Consider the following 17,849-nt stretch of genomic DNA (forward strand, 5'->3'; position numbering starts at 1 on the left):
TTATTGATAAAAAACAAATCTCCTTCCCCCTCCCAAATCTTGTGATATAAAACAAAGATTAACAGCATTACTATTTTCTCTGTGAAAATTGCATGTGGTTGCATGGCATTACATTCCAGAACATTTTTGTAGAAGACAACTTGGTAGCTATATGAATGAGGGGAAATTTTTAATTGTTTGTAATTCTTTTTCTTAAGCAATATGATATTTAGGTACAATAAAGTAACCCTAGAACTCCTCGCTTTTGTGAGCACAGATTTTATTTTCAGATAACAGAAATGTGGAATAGGATAGAATCTATATACATACATGCACTCCAGTAAGTGCTTAGTTTTGTTTCATCTGAGAATTATTCTAAGGGTGTTTAAATATTATATCTCAATTATGTTAAAAATAATATTTGGAGACTGAGGCAAAGACCAATTTCATAACCCATGTCACCATCTGTTAAATACACCAGAAGCTTATTTTTTTTCTGGATGGGTTTAGCCAGCTGTCCATTTTGTGCTGTTGCCTGGATGGAGGCGTGCATTTAAGAATAACACAGTAGGCTTTCTGTGAGTTGACAAAAAGCTTTTTTATTTTGATCTGAAATTCCAATAGCTTGTCTGACACTTCCTTATATTTAGTCTCTGGCTGAGGAATGTATTTGAAACCTTTCCCCTGTTGCACTCCTCTGGTTTGGCTTTCATCTCCTCCCACTGAGGTCTGGAGCTGCCCCACAGGACGAGCCATGTGCCTTCGCAGCGACCCCTCTGCGAGGCATGTGGAGTCTTTGCTCGCGGCAACCAAAGTCCACTCTAATCCTATTGACATCCAGCCCACGTGGCGTTCACTTAATCTGTCGGGCGCTCTCCTTGCTTTATCTGACCCTGTGAGATGATACAGCTTTTTGGAACTCTATTTTCCTTTACATGAGTGTCTTGGGATGGTCATTTAGACCAGTAGAGTTTGCTAAAATCATTCTCTGTTTTTGAGTGTTGTCTTCACAATAAAAAAGATCTATTCTGTAACGGTGTCAGGGTGACCTGGCAGATTTTAGTGTTATGTTGTTTGTGTGCTTGATTATAATTTATATAAGGGATGATGAGACAAGGAAAGAAGTTGGTATTTACAAAAGCCTGGAAAGAAGGTTATTGCAGGTCAGGTAATCATTCTATTCTGCTGCTCAGTTTGCAGCAAAACAATCTGTATTCAGGGAAAAAAAAAAGAATTGCAGAAAATGATTTAGAATTAGAAACCAGCTCTTTGCTGACTGCAATTTAGAGCTGGCTTTAAAACATAGTTTTAGAAGTTAATATTCTGACTTCCACAGGAATTCTGCTTTTTTTTTAAATTGCAAAATAATGCCTTAATAAAATTGAGCCGAAGTCAGTTGAAGAAGCTACCTGAGGCAATGCGCTGTATTTTCTGATTTGGATTTCCATGAAATACATTGTGTGCTGTGTCTGATCACTCAGAGTGGCAAAGCTCCTTTCATTGGCTCTCTCTGTTCAGTCAGGGTGAGACTGTTGTGCCGGGAAAGGCAGAAGTCCTTATTTGTTTATTCTTCATCACTGTGTTAGCTACACGTTTGCACCACTTAAAAGCATGAAACCTCTCCATTCAATGTTATGTATGAATATCCCAATATATTCTTGCCCTGTCCAGCTTCATTTTCTGATCTTCCCAGAACAGCAGCACTGTTTTTGTACAGCTTGATAGAGTAGCATCAAGCATTTTGCTTGATAGAGTAGCATTTGTTTCTCCAAACTATAGATATGCATGTGAAATGGAAACAAGAATTTGTTGCTATTGTATGGAGTACATCTGGGCTACTAATCAAGCTGTGGTATCAAAATACTTGAAATGCTTGCTTTGCTTTTATGTGTATGTGAATTGGATAAACTGAATTTGAGAATTAATTGCATCCAGTCTCTGCTGTTTGCTTTGGCTTAACTTTATTGGCCCAGCTCATCGGAGGCTTATTCTAGGAAGATCAAGGACCTCAAATCTATGCTTCTAAAATCTCCTTTGCCCCAGCCCTTGTCTTCAAAATCTCACTGGAAGCTTTGTAGCTAAAGCCAGAGTATATAAGATGATTGCAAGACAGTGCATTTATCTGTGTTCCTGGCAAGTGGACAGCCAAACCAAGCACCTTTGGAGATCATCTAGTCCAACCTCCCAGCCAAAGCAGGGTCACCTAGTGCAGGTTATACAGGAACACATCCAGGTGGGTTTTGAATGTCTCCACATGAACCAGTAGACAAAATCTATTTCTCCCTTTACCTTCCCATCTAGTTATCATGTCTGTACATGATTAACCATGTAATACTTGCCTTCCATTGGCCATGTTTCCTCCATGTCCTTATAGCAGGATTTAGTTAGTGGTCCTTCTGCCTGCAGAGGAATTAGCCACTGAGTGATTTGAGGGAACAGTAATCTACCAGAAATTCCCCCAAAGCTTTTCCATATGTCCAGCTTAAACCCAGTCATCTGATGATAGTAGGTCACTAGATCTGACCCCAGCAAAGGGGAGAGAGTGGGAGCATCCCTTTTATCGATAGCCTGTGTTCACACAAGTCCAGAGGTAACAGAAAATGCACACTCCTAATGAAAAGACCAGCAGGCTGAATGTTAGAGTTCCAAGCCTGCTTACATTTATGTAACCACCAATGTACTAAGACAATGCCAATCTCCAAGTCGGATCATAGCGGTGAACGTAGCTTAAAGGATTAGTTGCTTGTCAGGCAAAACAGAAGCACTCTTCTAATTTTTTTTATCTAGTGAACTGAATATATTAATAATGAAAGGCACATGAATTCCTAAATAGTCTTCATTTTAGGTAGTTATTCCTATTGTAGACTTCTGATGGAATTGAATAACCAAGAAGAGAGTTTAGGAAATAAATTTCTTTCATTTTCATACCTTTCTGATACAATATATACTTTCTCTCTTCTCATATTCCTGGTGCCATATTTGTCAGACATTCATCTCCCAACAGGTTCTGTTTTGGGAGAAGGGGGAGGAAGTAAGTCAGAGAAACAGTGTTTCTGTAGCAATAAAAATCTGTTGGTCTGAGAGAGGACATGAGTTTTAATAAAACTGTAATTGCATGTGTGTGGGAGGCATTGGGGGTGTTCACCTATTCCTGTAAAATGTTTTTTTTGTTTGTTTAGCCCTTCAGCTATCAGCTGTAGTAGTGAAGTAATAGTATAAAGTGCTAAGGTAGAATAAAAGATTTTTTTTCTTTTTAACTCTTGGAGTCCCATAGAAAACTTGTAAGTCAGAATTTGTTATACAGAGATATAGTTCTAGACCCATAATAAATCATTTTTCCAGAACTTACTAGCTGGGCTTAAAACTGTTGATGAGGCTGCCAAACATGAACTTTGAAGCTCTATTCAGTTTACCAGTGCTGTGATACATGCAATGCATTTAATACAAATGATAAATAAAAGTAAGAAAATCCATATTTGTAGATTTTGAGTCTTAAGATTAGAAGAGACCTCTGAAGGTGTGTAGCCCAAAGCAGAGCTAGCTGTGATGGTGGTTCAGAGCAGGGCTAACCTCAGATCATGCTGCTTGAGCCTTGTGCATTTGAGTTCTGGCCGTGCCCAAAGATGCTTATTCTGCAGCCTCTTAGGACCAGAGCTTAACCTACCTTCACTGGGAAGGTTGTATCTGCATGGGCAGTGAGAATTTCCCTTGCTGCAGCTTGCCACCATCAAAATGGTAAAAATGCTGTTAGATACTTTAGCTCTTGGAAACCAAACTGCATCAGAATTCCTTGTATTTTAAAGTCCATGCATGACTGATTTGGCATCTGTGGTGGATAGGGAGTTTGCCTATACATAGGAGCTTGAAGAGATACCTCTGAAGTTTTACCAAAATAGGCTATCATTCTGCATTTCTGACTTCATTTAAATGTTTGCCCTCATCTGAAGATGGAATCGTTGTGATTGTATAGATTTGTATTGAAAATCAGGCTTACCTGAAATACCAACAAAAATGGCCATCTCAGTAACTTGGGTGGAAGTAGGAAAGTAATTTTTTTTTTGGGTTAAGAGGGACTTAAAAATAGCAAGACACTTCAATTGAAATGAGATTGCTAAATAGGAACAAAGAAAATAATTCTTCCCAAATGCTAAACGGGCTATTGTGTGTGTGTAACTTTGGAGAGGAGCAGTTGATCAGATTTTTGTAAGGCAAAAAACAATAAACAAGGAAAGGTTTATTCTGTTTTTGCTGTTTGTAACAGGGAAAAGTGCTTTAAAAGTGTATGTGCAATGTTATGTTCTCCCATCCAACTTTCTGGGTCACAAGTTAACCTTTTGTTCCTTACATGTATAGTAACCTGTATTTTGTTCACTTAAATACTTCATTTAATGTGTTAGGTTGGGGTTTTTTTTTTTGTTTTTTGGTTGGTTGGCTGCTTGCTTTTGGTTTTGTTTTAAACTTTATTTTAAACATTCAGGCTACTGAAAGAAACAAACAGAAAAAGGGGAAAAAGAAACCAGCAAATACCTTATTTAATCTAAATGGTGTCAGTGATATTGAAAGATGTGGAAATTGTTTTAAGTTGTTCTCTAAATGCTTTATTGCATGTGTTTCATAAATTTTTGAGAACAGATATTGCAAGAGAAGTTGTCATCTCTGAAATATGCATCCTGGTGGAATTTGGTACTACTACTTACTGGAAAAGAGGGAGATCTGGAGCAGAATATTGCTCTTTGCTTTTGTTATCAGCTAAGAAAGGGGCCTCAGTTAGTGATCTTGTCCCTGTCTGGTCAAACATGTGATGTGTGTTTCACTGTCTTGTGCTTCACTCGAATGTCCACACTGTTGCTGTACCTTGCTATTTGTATATAACAAACTTTTTCATTTGAGTGTCTATTCCCCTGGCTTTATTTCTGAAAAGCCCTTCCATTTTCTGAAGTGATAAAACACAACAGTTTAATCCTGCAGGGCCACTGGGACCTGTGCCCCTCAGGATAATGTCACATTAGATTACAGTACCTTCATCTGACTACTATCAAGCAGTGTCAGCCTTGCAGCAGGTTGTGTAGTAGTTCAGGTGGTGTGACTGTATATTGGGTACTGTTTTTCACTCTGTGACTGCTCGTGTGTGTCCGTGTTGCTCTCTCATTCCAATACCAGGTGTGAACAGGCAATGGCTCAGTGAAGAAAAGCATGTTTATAGTATTTGCATATCAAGGGAATGCAAGTGACTGCTTATACCTGGTGATTGTTTTGATCCTTTCACATACAGGAAAAAAAATCCACGCCTGTCACTCAAAGAAAGAATTTCAATACTGGAAATAAAATTATGACCTAAGAAAAGGCCCAAACCACCCATAAAGCTTTGTAAAGGATTTGGGTAGTATTCTAGGAAAGTGACGCTTCTGAACATTGTAATTCTAATGAAAATGACACTCTGGGATTTTTTTTCCTCTCTTCAGATACGGGCCACGATATGTTTTATGCTGTTTTAATGAATTAAAAAATGAACTTTTCATAGTCATAGTAGTTAGAGGAAGAAATCATAAAAAAGCACAAAAAATACCTTCAAATCCCAAATCACTTTTTGAACAGATATTTATTCCCTGCAATATTTTTGTCTTTCTGAAGAGATCCAAGGATTGGTATATTAAATGCACATTTAATTCTCAGTGCCAAGGAAGGATTATGACTAAAATGAGAATAATTTTTAAGTACATTTATATACTAACAATTGAAAATACTCTGATAAGACATGCCTTTCTTCCCTGGACTTTTGCCTGACCTGAAAGCCCTAACATCCCTGGTATGGTTGTGGGGAAAACAATGTTAATTCAGGTATTCTGTAGACAGACATATGGTAGGAGAAGAAACAGAAGGATTTTTTTTTTTTAAAATTAGATAATGGTGGAGATCCTGTAGACTGCAGCATCCTACAGTGCCAGCTGGAAACTGTGCCATGCCCCTTGCCAAGCTGCTGAAGCTTCCCTTGTCTGAGCTTTCTTCATCAGGGCTTTTTACAGATTCCAGTTCCTCTAAGCACAGAGATAGTCCATCTCAGGAATGGGGAAAACGAACAGATGAGCCTGTAGGCTGGTTGGTTAAACAGGGAACTCATGGTTGGATCATTAAACTTGAGAGGTCGTGCCTAATGGTTGGTTTCCAACCTGCAGGTTGGGTACAAGCAGACCTGCAGGGCTCTGTTGTTGGACCAGATTGTTTAATATCTTTTATCAGTGACCTGGAAGAGGAGACACTCCTGCCTTGTGAACTCTTGTGAACACCAAACTGCAGGTGCAGTTGACCTGCTTGAGGGCAGGGCTGCCATGCAGAGGGACCCAGTCAGCCAAGGGAATGAACCAGCAGGAGCTTCAGAAAATTCAGCAAGAACAGATGTCTTGCACGTGGGGTGGACTAACCTCCAGAAGTGATGTATGTTGGGTACTGACTGTCCGGGAGCCACACATGAGCTGCCAGAGTGTCTTGGCAGGAGTGGAGGCTGACAGCACCCAGGTGATAGCAGGAGGAGCATAAACCAGGGCATTAAGGGAAGTGAACGTTCACCTCTATTTGGCACTCAGTAGACTGCATCAGGAGTACAGTGTCCAGCTTTGAGCAGTGTTTCCTGTACTGCACTGAAAGAGGAAATGTGTTGACCAGCTGCAGCATGTTCAGCAGAGACCACTGAGGTGGAGCACTTCTATGAGGAGGGGCTGAGGGAACAGGACTTCAGCCTGGAGAAAAGCTGGCTTTGGGGAGACCTTACACCAGCCTTCTAGTATCTACAAGGAGGTTGTCTAAAAGCTGAATCCAGGCTCTTTACTGAATTAAAAGGGTGAGAGAGTGAATGACAGTTCACAGTCATAAATGGGAATAAGAGAAGTTTTGAGTTAGGGGACAGGGTGGGGGAATACTGATGGCATTATGGTTTCTTTTACATTCATCTATATGAAACTTTTTTGACTCATTCATAAGCTTTCTTCATGTCCTTAGCGTTCAGGTTTACTTTGAAATTATTTTTACTTAAATCTAGGTTTAGATAAAATTTAACCCCACTACCATATTTATAATATTTCAAATAGAAAACATAAATGATGTAAAGAACACAACTACAGAAATGGAAGAGAGGGTTACAGTAAACTGATCTACATTAAGATTCAATCTGGAATACCTCCCTCTTGTATCCAGATGGTTTGGCATACTTTATTTCTTGAAACCCATCTTGACAGGAATGCTGTCTTTTTGTCTTATATTCCCTATGTAGTTGCTTCTCCTGGAGGCTCTTCAATTTTTTTATTTTTGTAATTTTTTTTTAAATCTCTGAGTTTTAAATCCTGAAGGGCTGTGAACATTTTTAATCACTTCCTTGGAACATCTTAATATATACTTCAGAGAATGTCTTCTGTTGTGTTAATACAAGTTACTGTATTACTTTCCTGAAGATGGAATTGCAATTTTATGTGGTGTAATTTTCAATTGTTTTTGTCCTACGAGGAACAACTCAAAAAGGCTCAAAACTTGTTCCAACTTCTGTGCCCACTCTAGTGCCTATAAATCCTTAAGACAAATGTCGTCTTCAGCTACATTATATGTCTGTGTCCAATATTCATTAAATAATGCACTTGTTACTAACATCTAAATGAGCTGTATGTATATATCTCACTATTGCCAATAAATTACAGCCTTGGGGTTATAATGGATTTGAGGAAGTCTGTCCCTCAGGGATACTGTAACATTCTTTTCTCTTTTTTTCCTGCAGTGTCTTTATTGCTTTAGATGGCTCAAACTCCTTCACTCCAGGCTTTCTTGTAGAGGTTTCAGAACACTCTGTCCTTGGTACTTTGCTCAGTTGTGTTTTGTGTACCCATCTTTGCTTTGTCTCTCCTTGCTTCGACTTTCCCAAGCGCTTCCTTGTTCACAGAGAACCATCTGCCGCTGGGTTTGTGTAAAAGCCTCTAGTCCAGGCTTGTCTTTGTCCAGGCCAAAACCTCTGCTCCTCTGACACATCTTTTATTAGCTTGAGCAGAACTGGGCCTAAAGCTGTTCGCTTTACCTTTGTTCTGGTTACATGAGCAGTATCAGCTTTCTGATCATCACTTGGGCCTGTAAAATCTGGGTGACATTTTTGAATGGGTGTGATTGAGATGGCTTAATAAGATCTTCATCTAAAGCTTTCAGATTCTTCTTTCATAGGAACTCAAAGTAAATTACATTTTCTTGTCCCTATAGCTCGTACTGTCCAGGTTCTCCTCATTGTTTTTTTTTTTTCCAGTTGCTGCAGTATTCTTTTCCCTGACTCATTTTATGAGCTTTCAGAATGATCTGCAAAGATAATACACGTAATGTTTGCATTCTTAATATGTCCATTCACTGTCTCTTTCTTCCCTAGTTCATGAAAAATAGATTGCTTATCTTTGTATTATACACTCCTGTTTACTGCTGGATTGTTTGTCTCTCACTGGCAGCTGCACGTGCACTTACTGATCCAGTGAGTACATCTTGACCTTTATCCCATACTGGTCATTCTGTTCAGAAAGAGTATTGTATATGTTTATTGCAAAACTAATATTTTCCATTTTTTTAACCTGTTGAATATCTTTTGCAAATTTCTGCAAGGATTTTGACAACACATAGGTGTTATTCTAAGACCACTGAGCATAATAATAGTGAGCAGTGCCATCTTTGTGGTTTGTCTGTAAGGGTTTTGTATTTTCTTGTCAACCTTGAGTTATAAGGGGCAGCTTGTTTATTCTGGTAACAGTTAAGTGTGCTAGACTTTGATTTCTAGGCCATATTGTGATACAGATAAGTAAGGAAACGGTGGACAGTGTCTGTCCACGTTCATAAGGGGCAAATATAATATTTGAGGCAAACTGAAAATTGTGAGGTGCTCCTGAGTGAGTCCTGGCTTCACTCACAGAAGTCAGAAAAATGGGACAATAGTAGTAAGTACAAGTAGGAGTAGGTACACAGGAAAACGTTTGAAAGCAAAATACAAGCTTACTTTGGATTGTGCTGAGACTGAACTACCTGCAGATGAAATGAATTGTCACATGTGTAAGAGACTAAATTGAGGAAAAGTGCTTCAATGTATAGTGTCAAATAAATGTGTGAATACAAATGAGTCACCTTGGACTGGGTGCAGATAATGAGAAGAAAACAGTGCTGGAAGGGGGAAAAGTTAGGAAAATAAGTAAGAAAATTCATAGGAACCTGAAGTATAGTAAGAGGTGGAGAGAGCAAAGAGCATCCAGGATCACAGCAGATTACTAGGGATTAAACAGTCATCAGAATGGTTTCTTGCTGGTTTTGTTCACCTTCTGGGAGTAAACTGGTTTTTGGCTTCTTGACAAGTTCCAGTCAAACAGGAAAGGTGATGTAATATGTGTTTTCTAGTGATTTGTACTGTTTTTCCTAAGGAGCAAGAACTCACCCACCTAGAAAAAGTAAAGTTAATTGTATAGGATGATTCATGAGAGAAGCTGAATATGATATGTAATGCTTATAGAAAGATCTCCTCAGTGTTGTATACTTACCTGTATTGTTGTGGATGGTTGGTCTCTTGAATAGTATTTACTTCTTCATCTAGTTGCATCTAGTTCACTGTGAACTAGGAAATAAACCTAAGCTACAGACAGCAATGTGGGCCAATGAATTAATTACCAGAAAGCTGTCAGCTAAAATGACTTCTGCAAAGGATGACTTGTTGCAAAGCTTCCCTTTAAAATGTATCTCTTTCAGGAAAGACTAAATGTTGTGTTCTGATACAGTTTCCAAGATAACTGTAAACAGGTTAATTTTCTTTGCTTGAGTTAGAAGGTAGCTATGTTAGATAATCATAAACATTAAGGGCTTGGAATGGGCCTTAAAGATGGTCCAGTCCCAACCCCCCTGCCATGGGCAGGGACACCTCCCACCAGACCTGGTTGCTCAAGGCCTTATCCAACCTGGCCTTGAACCCTGCCAGGGTTGGGATGCTCACAGCTTCTCTGGGCAACCTGTTCCAGTGCCTCATCACCCTCACAGTGAAAAATTTTTTCCTAATCTCTAACTTAAGTTTCCGCTCTTTCAGTTTGCAACCATCACTCCTTGTCCTATCAGTTCCTGATGAAGAGTCCCTCTCCAGCTTCCCTGTAGGCCTCCTTCAGGTACTGGAAGGTTACTGTGCAGTCTCTACACAGCCTCCTCTTTTCCAGGCAGAACAGCCCCAACTTTCTCAGCCTGTCTTCATAAGGGAGCTGCTCTAAGCTTCTTATCAACTTCGTGGCTCTCCTCTGGACATGCTCCAACAGCTCCATGTCCTTCTGTTGGAGACACCCAGAACTGTAGGCAGTACTCCATGTGCGGTCTCACAAGAGCAGATAGTCATCACTCAAACATTACCACTGGACCTTTAGGTTCCTTTCCATTTGTATTAATACAGTTGTTTCAAACTTTAATTTAAATTTAAAAAGTTGCTTTTTAAAAATAAGTGGAAGTGCTTCTCCTTGTTTCTTTACTTTTTTCAGAAGCAGTTACTTCATTCCAGCCCTCCTTTTGGACATACAGAGCAAACCCTATCTTAAGTGAAAACTAGAGTTGAAAATCTCAGTGTCACAGATGTAGGTCTCAGAATATTAAGTGTAGTCTGTGCAGAAGGTTTCAATGGAAAACCTCAGTCAGTGTTAACTATCTTTACAGATATCTGTATGTGTTAGTAATGCAGTGAATGTGGGTCTGTTTTTCTCTAAAAATGTTTTCTGGAAAGATTGGAGTCGTATGTACAACGTGCAGTTTTATACAACAAAAATGTAATTGTGTTGTTTCTGAAGCAATTAAAATAATTGTGGCCATTTAAAAACCCAAACAACTCTAACCCTTTATTTTACATAGAATTATCTAATCCCTTAAAAGATACGTATTTAGAGTTCACAAGCACTTAATGCTTTTCTGGAAAGGGAAACAATCAGTGGTATTTCAAGAAATTAAATATTTGTTCTTTGTTTTGTACTGCTTTCATACTTGAACCATGTGCAAAGGGGAAAACATTTTGGTTAGTAATAGAGTTTCTATGCTAGAGCACACTTTTTAAGTGTTACAAAAAAAAGAAAAAGAAGCTACCATAAAAATATACTGAAGTTCTTGAAGTACTGTTGGAATAACTACAAATTGTTCTTCTTACTAAGCACTCTGGATCAGAAGTCATAAGGTCTTTAAAATCTGTTAATTTTGGAAGCTGGTTGTTCAGTTCTGGTTCTCTGCACATTGAACCACTGCTTGTGGAAGACTGGTAAAAATATATGTTGTTCTTTCTCTTAAGCTCAAACTAAGAGCATGTACTGAGAGTGGTACTTTTACACCCCTTTCTGGGGACATTATGTCTAACTAAAACTATTTCAAGTGTGCACAGGTACGGCACAGTTTTCAAAATTCTCAATTTGAGGCTTACACCTTTGGTCTGTTGTCATGAACTTATGCTTCCAACTGTTCATCTTGCTGCTTTGCCTATAGGATAATTTTTCCCCATATGTATTTCCTAGTGTTTCTGTCGGCACTCGTTTATGTGCAGGAGACAAATCCTATGACAGCCTGTGTGTGATTCTGGAGAGACAGAAGGGAATGGAAGGGGGTCCATTTAGCAGCTTGTCATCTTTAATATTTCTCTTTGGTTTTCTTCTTAATGCTTTTCAATAGAGCAGTAACAGCTCTGTAGGAGAATCTGTTTGGCTTCAGCCCGTTATTAGGAGGCAGCAGAAGCAGCAGTCTGGGGGGCTGCAAGTCAAACTTCCACCTACAAGCACATGGGAATGGTGCAGAGGCCTCACTTGTAACTTCTCCTGTTGAATCAGTGGTGGACACTCAGCATCCATTCAGAGCTCAGTTTGTTGGGAGAGGGGAAAAAATAATAACTAAGAGTCATAATGACTTCATCTCTTGTGGTTTTAATGTCAGTTACACTTCCTTCCTTGAGGAAACAAACAGTATAATAACAAGGAAGTATTATTTACCATTGTATTTTCCTCTGGAAACTTTGGAAGTCTTTAACTAATGAGTGTCTGTGAATGTAGCTTGTGAAGCAGAGTAGGGTAAAATACTATTTTGATTTATGTCCCTATAGTATTTAGCTTATTGCAAGTACCTTCCCTCTGTGCAAGTTCCCTCTGTTACCAAACCACAAAAGAATTAATTAGTAGGCAAGAAACATTTGGGTTTATGTTGCAATTTGCAGAGTTCTGAAGAAATGTGTTTTCTCTGTAATGTATGGTTTTTTGGTAATGATTATCACTATTTAAAGAAAGATCAAAGTCAATGTTTTTTCAAACCTCCCAGTGTGCACCTTAGTGCACTTGTATTTGACTTCAACTTTATCTATACGTGGAAATACCATATTATGAATCATGTTTACTATTAAACATTAACTGAGAAAATAATGGAGTCTGAGTAGCTGTGAATTGTTATTAACCCTTAAATTTGAAGAGAAGTGAGAACTTCGTGTATATGCAAGGATAAAAATGCTGTTTTGGGGATGAAAGGTTACTTTTTCTTGACTAAATACAATGTTTCAAAATAGACAGAAATTGGGTATGCCATGTGCTGAATTACTTCCTTTTCGGACATGAAAAACATGCTTAATCCTTCTTTTGAGGTAAAAGGGTGGGGAAATGCTGTAGGAATTAATAACCATATAAATTGCCTTTGGACAGTGAGGCAAATTAATGGTCAGATTTCAAGAACACAGAGGATGTGCGAGGTAAGTATTCAGTGGAATTTACTACTTTGTTTTAATGAGACAAAAGATGTAATTTAGTAAGAATCTTTGTGAAAATGATTGTCATGCTTTATGTCAAACAGAGCTGTTAATTTTCAAGAGCCAAAACCAGTCATTGAAGGCAGGAAAATATTCTTCAGTTATGGTACTGTGGAAATGAGACTCTCCATAAAAATTTTACTCCTTTCTCTGAGATATCCAGAATACATTTGTGATAAAATAAGGCTCCATCTGCAAGTTAATATTCTCCATAGGTTGAATTAATACTGAGAAGTAATACTATAATTAATAATTATGGAAGTGCTTGCTGGTATATGGACTTTACTCTTTTGTTTATTTAGCAGCATTTTTAATGGGGAAAGATAGAGGTGCCTTTTGTAAAAATGCCAATAATATTTGAGTTGCAAAGGAAGTATCTCAGAAGTTTATGAGAAGTTTAAACTTGTGACCTGACAAGCATTCTAGAATGTAGGATTGAAATACTGTCTCAATTTTCTTTTATCTTTGTGAAAGCATCAATTATTAGTATTGTATGTATTACTAATATTCTCACTATTCGTGAAACTGAATTCTATGGGTAATTTGTCTTAATTTTTCACAGTGGCATTGCATGAGTTATTTTTTCTTATAATGCAACCAGATTGACTCAGTATGTGTATAATGCTTAAAAAACTAGTGGTTTTTAGCAACAATAGTCACTTTTTTATTACTTAATTTATTTTCTTATGTGCACTTCTGTTTGTTCACTGTTTTGAAGTTTCAGATCATATCTTTATGGAGACTTATCTCTTCTGAAAACTTATTCTTGTTTTGATGCTTAGTGTATTGAAGATCGGTTCTGTTTTGTTAATCTATTATATTTCCTGGTATAATGTACATAAATGTGTGTAGTGTAAGTAAGATCACATTTATTAATGTAAGGATTTTAGTTTATTATGGAGGAAGTCCATTTTCTTCACATTTAAAGAAAAGAAGATGAATTATGGAGAACAGGTGTGTTCTCAGTTCCAGAGTGTGGATGGGTACAAGAGTGCAAGGTCTAGGCTGCATAACATAGAGCATTCATGCGACCTTTCCTACGTTGTTTTGAGAAGATGACACCAAGGGTTTTGAGATTTGACTGTTAGCAGGTAATCATGATAATGGTCTCTTCTTCAAGAGAGCAAATAGTACCCTGATGACTTACTGACGCACTTGGGGAGGAAGGTGAACATGATCAGCTGGTTCAGTACTTGCATAAAAAGCTAATTAAACTTTGTAATCCTACCTTTGAGGCATGTATTGGAAAGGTCCAAAATACCGTGGGTTTTGAAGAGAGGAGTTTTGCTTATGGTCTGTTACAGTTCTCTGTGCTGCAGTCATTAAAATGTGAAACATGTTTTTGCCAGGATAGAATGCAACTTTGATACTTTATTAAAAGTTTCTTAACATTTGCCTCAGAGGTACTTTGGCCAAGCTTTTATTTGGGGCATATCATGTTAGGTGTATTTAACGGCTCTTTCTTGGAAAGGTTTGCAACTCAGGAGACTGAATTGATTATTACCTTGGTTTCACTTATTTTTAATTGCTTGGCCATGAATATTTGTGGCCAGTTACTTTTCATCGCTTAGAGCCTCATAGGCTTCACATAGCTTTACAAAGTTTGTAGCCGGTGGCCATCAGTCTCGTTCCAGGCTGTGTTCATCACCACCGTTCTTGATTTTCATCCTTTTGCTGCTGTTCTGTTTCCCTTGCCGATGTTATTCCTGTGTTCTTTGCAGTCTGGAATTGAGTTGGGTTTGGGGTTTTGTGGGTTTTTTGTTTGTAGTTATCTTCTGTTTGTGTTTTGCTTTGGATTTGTTTGTTTGGTTTCTTCCCAAGGAAACAGTTTCCGGGTTCTACAAGTTTTTGTAGCTGTCATCTTGTTCCACTTCTACATTTCCTTTGTTCTTCCTCTTTGCACTGCCTTGTCTAGTTGCTTTATAGTGGTTTCAAGCTTTATTAAAAAATCTTGAATTTAAAAAAAAGCTTTTTGAGCATCACTTACAGTACAGATTAAAAGGGAACTGAACTGTCCCACATGGTACTCACCTGTCAGACAGACTAACAAATGCGTTGATGAGATGACAAGATTGAATGTTTGTGTAATGTGGTGATGTTTAGCTCTTAGACAGTGTCCTGTAATGTATGCTTATCCAGCTTTTCAGATCCTTGATATGTTGTGTAAATACTGCATAGTATTCATACAACACTTATTTTGTATGATTTGATGGGCTGTTTGTTACAAGTCTTGCTTGTTGAAGTAATCAATGAAATAGTTATATGCACATGAGAATTCATTATGTTTGCTGAAAAGTAATTTCTGAATGAGAATGTGAATGTGAAAAGTGGATGATGCCATAGCTGTGTCTGGCACCAGTAAGGGACAGTATTACTTGTCACAGGTTGATGCTGATTGACTCTCTGCTGAATAGTTGCCCAAGCCATGCACAACTTAACACAATAGTTTTCTTGATAGCTGTTTTGTATGACAAATACACTTTCCTTTCTAAATGCCAGATCTTCCTTTCAGCTTTGTGTAATTATTTGTCTTCCCAAAGTGATAGGGAAGAATGGAATAGAACTGACTATGTGGACTTTCATTCTCTTCCTATAGAGCAGCTGTGTTTTTCTAGGCTGTCTTGTGTGTATGTGCTAGACCCTTTGTAAGAAGTGGTTATATCTACAATTCTACTACTGTGCTGTAATTTTGACTTGGTAATTAGCTAGGAAATCCTTGCCTGATAACTGGGAACTTTTGAACCATAACACTGTTAGCATCAGGTTGTATGCACAGAATTCACATTCAGCCAATATATATATATGTACATATTTCCCTAAAAAAAGATCAATACTAACAGATGTTGTGTCTCCTGACAGAGAGCTTGCTAAATTCTATTCTTATCTTCTTCTCTCCAAAAGCATGGTCCCGTTAACTTTATTATGTCACAACAAGAAATGCAAAACTATAGCATCTTTATTCCCTCTAATGAAATAATGTCTTTATATATATATAGCTCATCGTAGCTGACATGGATGTCTGTCCACAGTTCTTGAGTTGATCATGTTGAACCCCAATAAGAAAGACAGCCTTTTGTTTTGTTAGTTTATGTGAGAGTTTATTCTGTTTTTTGTAATATCAAAGTAAGGCTTCAATTGAGATAATTACAAAAGTTTAGTAATTGTCTGGGGAATCATTCTTCTCTAACGATAGCTAGTTATATACCAGTTAGATTTTTCATAATGTGGTCAGTTGATGCTAGACTGTCATGCCTTTTCCTTAATTAAAATAGAGGGTTAGAGGGTCTTTAAAATCTATTATAGCATTTGTGGAACTATAAATAAAATACTCTTAATTTTAAATCAGCGTCTCCCCTGTATCCTGGAAGTAATATTATATGTCAAGCATAACAAATAGCTATCCTAAAAACCTTAACAGTCTGAGTACACAAGAAAGAAAAATGAGAAGAGTCAGGTCATCTCCAGTTCTTGGAGGACTTGGACATGCGGAGGTGGCGAGTCCTGTGTACTAGCTGTATTGAGCACATGTGTGAAAAACATAAGGACAGGAAAATTTAGGATTTGGAATACGACTTAGGTCTAAAGTGATTCTAACAAAACTCACAATGTATGAGAAGAAAAGCATATTAAATTATGTATTCTCCTGTTGCCTATGTATATAGATTGAAATAAGTAAGTTCAGGGACGTATTACTAATTCCTTTTTGCTTTAAAGGTAAGAATCATAGCTACTTGGGGAGCTGTCAGTGACATACCTCTGTGGTTGTCCGTACGCAGCGTTTTGCAAACCATAATTAAGATGCAAGCTAGAACACATGTTGCCCCAGATTCACAGAAGCCAACCTTACTCACTGCTTTGACACAGAGCAGATGGCTTGTTATAATGTAGTTGTTGATACAGTAAGAACTGAGAGCCATGACTGGTGTTGCTTATAATCACTACTGATTAAAAGACTGTATTGCCTTCAAGAAGGCATCACTATTCTCTCCTTGTGGTAAGGATTTAGTGAGAGCCTAGACCAAGAGGATATTTATGCATAGAAGATGCCTGAATATCAATTGGGTCTTAAATTTGTGCTATTTGTATGAAGATAGATTTTCCTGAAGGGCTGGAATGAAGCATTTTTATGTAATTTGATGGTTTTTGTGTAGGCTCTGGACATATAAGACAAATGAAAATAGAAGACAGCTCTGAAAAGCTTTTCTTATAGATGATTTTTTTTACCCATCTTCACTAAAATCTGATTTTCTTTGAAGAAAACTCTTGTGTGGATGAAAAAGGTTAAGGTACCTTGCCAGGCAGACACAGTCTGCTTTGGAAGGACTTGCCTACTGTGGTGGCAAGTTGTTGGGGCCCTCCCCCCTGCCATGTAGCCCTGGGAGAGAGGCCCTGGGGGGAGGCACGGGGTTTCCCTGCCCCTGGTCAGCCTCATTCCCCATTGGTTGGTCTGTGTTCCCTGCGCGGCCAAGGACCCTGGGGTCCCGTGATTGAGAGTTCCTCGGCAGAGCCCCGGCCATGCTCTGAAACATCTATCAGGAATGGGTCCATATATATTTCCTTTCCACGGGCCTCATTGTCTGATACAGTGTGTTTCAGTACCCCAACTGTAACAAATGGTGGAGAAAAATGCAGGCAGAACGATCCCCCATCCCTAAGCGACTGATTTGTGAGAAAACTCTGGAAACTCTGGATTTCTCTTCTTGTTTTTGTTTTGCTATTCCATATCTAAACTATGGAGGAACCGTGGAAAGACTCTTGGCTCTCAGAGCCGCATATGGACATTTATCTTAAACTTGAAAAGATTCTTGAACAACGATTTGTAAATTTTAGCTTAATTCAAGCTCAAAAGGAACTGAAACATTTCCTGGCATGGTTGTTTAAGAACTTTTTCTATGTTTCTTGGGATTTAATTCTCACCAAAGACTTTCAGAATACCGTTTGGACACAGTTAATTTCTGAGTGAAAATATATGCCGATGGAAGAATATTTTCATGACTATTATTTAATTACTGAGACTGTTGAGCAATGTCAGCTGTGTCCTGGTTAAGGGAAGCCTGGCTCAGGGACCGTGCGACCTCGCCCA

The 17,849-nt window shown here is 38.2% G+C and overlaps 1 protein-coding gene and 1 long non-coding RNA gene across 2 annotated transcripts in view; both read left to right on the forward strand.

Moving 5' to 3' along the window:
• UBL3 (ubiquitin like 3) overlaps positions 1–17,849 on the forward strand; it is a 60,512-nt gene that overhangs the window by 15,784 nt on the left and 26,879 nt on the right. The gene's annotated exons all lie outside the window — the stretch shown is intronic.
• The window catches only part of LOC108446006, a 25,964-nt gene continuing 14,200 nt past the window's right edge, over positions 6,086–17,849 (forward strand). The window contains exons 1-2 of the long non-coding RNA XR_001861113.1: positions 6,086–6,098; positions 16,766–16,771. This is a non-coding gene — a long non-coding RNA (uncharacterized LOC108446006). The remainder of the gene's footprint in view (positions 6,099–16,765; positions 16,772–17,849) is intronic.

This window comes from Corvus brachyrhynchos, unplaced genomic scaffold (genome assembly GCF_000691975.1).
Source record: "Corvus brachyrhynchos isolate BGI_N302 unplaced genomic scaffold, ASM69197v1 scaffold103, whole genome shotgun sequence".
Lineage (NCBI taxonomy): Eukaryota > Metazoa > Chordata > Aves > Passeriformes > Corvidae > Corvus > Corvus brachyrhynchos.